This window comes from Juglans microcarpa x Juglans regia, chromosome 5D (genome assembly GCF_004785595.1).
Source record: "Juglans microcarpa x Juglans regia isolate MS1-56 chromosome 5D, Jm3101_v1.0, whole genome shotgun sequence".
Lineage (NCBI taxonomy): Eukaryota > Viridiplantae > Streptophyta > Magnoliopsida > Fagales > Juglandaceae > Juglans > Juglans microcarpa x Juglans regia.
Genome location: NC_054602.1, coordinates 25,495,409 through 25,498,299, shown reverse-complemented (window position 1 = coordinate 25,498,299; position 2,891 = coordinate 25,495,409).

The window sequence follows — 2,891 nt, the reverse complement described above, 5'->3', positions numbered from 1 at the left end:
CGACCCTAATGTTGGATGTATAAAAAATATTCAAATGTAGTGCGCTTTTAGCTCCTTCTCAACAGCAACGATTTTTATTAAAATAAAAGTGTAAAAGTCGAAGATACTCATTTGGAGGATTTTTTATCAGCTCCTTCGATATGAGCTCCTTGTTTTCTTTGCAAAGTGTTTGCACTTCATCTGCACGCATTCCTCCATGATTTTCAGCCTTACCTCTATGGCTTCCTCTATGTCTCTTCCGAGTCGCCTAGGACGGGTTGCCGCAGGCATACGAAGGATACACAAGATCTATTTCGATCCCACAGACGGTGCCATTGTTGATGTCGTATTTCGCACGCCCTAGGGCTAGGCCTCGGCAACTTGGGTCTTCAGAGCTAGGCCTCAATCGGTGTTGTATGGAGCCCCCGGTAGTGGTCCGGTGTTGCTGTACAGTGTCGATTAGTATATCCTTGGCGATGAACAGTATTTAAATGTAAGAAATGAATAGATGAACACACAAATTTTACATAGTTCGGCACTAGGCCTACGTCCACGGGGGTTTGGGGAGGGGAGATTCCACTATAATAAGTTTGTTTATAGTCTCTCATGGTCTCTCATTTCTTATGGTACAATAGAAGTTGTAGAGCTAATTTATGGAGAAGAAGTTCTCCCTGGAGCTTTCTAGTTGAAGAAGAAGTCGAAAGATCAGATTAAGAGTTCGTCCGTAATCCGTAGCTTTCCCCTGCCTTTTACTACCTGCCCCCCACTTGCTTTAAGTCAATTCCGTACTTTTTCTCTCATAACACTTTACACCTTATCTTTTTTTGCTTCATGTCATATCACATTTTTTCTCTCCTGACATTAATCTTCCCTCATCCTCTCCTTTCTTGTCCCTCACTCTTCTTTATTGTTTGATATTTTAGTGAGTCCCCCAGTGGCTAGGCCTAGGACATTTTATAGGCCGGGTAAAAAACCCCTAGGATTACCCCGCCAATTCAAGTCTGATAGAAATTTTATAATCTGCTTTTCCATTTTCCTTGCTTCATTCTGCTGGGCTGTCTGTTTTTCCCGTTGGCCAGTCTTTAGGTGGGGTTCTATCCCCGCCAAACCTTTATGTCATCGGTTTGTCATTCTGATTTCCTTTAAACTTCTTTCCCTTTTCTTTTCCTTTGGTCGCCTTTCTCATCTACTTATGCCTTTCCTTTCGCTCCCATTTCCTTTAGTTGCATTCATTTCGCCTTTTTTCTTTAGTCGCCTTTTTCCTTAGTCACTCTTATTTTGTACCTTGCTGAGCCTCTTTATTTTTATTTTTTTATTTTTTGCTTTTTTGCTTTTTCTTTCCTTTTACTTTGTCCCGCCACTTTTTCTTAGCTTTTCTTTTCATTTGCTCATTCTTGCATTATAAGAGTGTTAGTTTCTGTTTGCGAAGATTCATTTGATGGAGAGTCCACTGATGAAAATTTTGTTGGTGGAGATTCCGCCGATAAATATTTTGTAGATGAAGATTCCACCGATAAATATTTTACAGATGCCGATAAATATTTTGTAGATGGAGATTCCTTCAATAAATATTTTGTAGATGAAGATTCCACCTATAAACGTTTTGTAGGTGGAGATTCCGTTGATAAATATGTCTGGTGGAGATCCCGCTACTAAAATATTTTGTAAATGAAGATCTTGCTGATAAATATTTTGTAAACATATTTTGTAAATGAAGATCCCGCTGATAATATTTTGTAAATGAAGATCCTGTTGATAAATATTTTGTAAATGAAGATTTCACCGATATAAGTAATGTCGGGCAGTCGAAAGATTGAATCTGCACTTCGCCATGAGGCAGGCTGGGCCGCCCTAAGGCTAGTCTCGCCTGTTGACCCTCATGGGAAGGTAAGTAGGAGATGCTAGTCTAATAAGTAATGTCGCGTAGTCGAAAGATTGAACCTGCACTTCACCGTGAGGCAGGCCGGGCCGCCTTAAGATTGGTCCCCCCTGTTGAGCCTCACGAGAAGGTAAGTAAGAGATGTTCGGCCTTGCTATGTTGTCTCGAAAGTAAGGCTATTGGGCCCAACTTAGTAAGAATCAATGCTATAGGCCCAATTGAAGAAATACCCAAAGTTGAGACCCAACCTAGTAGCCTTTTGTGGCCAAGGAAAAGCCCAATAAATCTAGAAATAAGGCCTATAAAAAGATTCACTTCTATGCCCACACATAGAGGATTAAGGTGTCGTTTGGATAGTGAGTTGAGATGAGATAAAAGTTGAATAAAATATTGTTAGAATATTATTTCTTAATATTATTATTGTTTTAGAAATTGAAAAAGTTGAATTGTTTATTATGTTTTGTGTGAAAATTTGAAAAAGTTGTAAAGATGAGATGAGATAAGATGAAACACTTTCACTATACAAATTAGGTTTAAATAGTTGTCACATTTAAGCCCAGCCCTTGAAGACCAAGCCTTGTATTTCATTTCATTCTTCCAATCCATGTACATCATACCATTGGTTTTCATTTTACCCAAGCCCAAACCACATGCCCGTAGGGTTCCCCTTCAATCTTGGTTAAGCTTTTAACTTGAGTTAAAATTACTATTCATCTCACCCATGAATAGTAACTCAAACATCATGATTTTTGCATAGTTTTCTTGAAATCCTTTTTTTCATAATTTAAGATTTGAGATTCTTTTCTTTTATAATTGTTTTGCATAACTCTTAAGCAATCCTTGAAGGTTAGAATTAACCCAATCCATGTCACTCGAGGTAAGGACATGTCAATACTACCACAACCCACCAATTGGCACCCCTAGTGCAAAACTCGGCAACCCTTCAACAAGCCACGCCTCTTCCACATGCTTTCATGAATTTTTTCTGCACCTCATTATGTCACCTAAAATAAGACCTAAGAGCTAGCCTAAA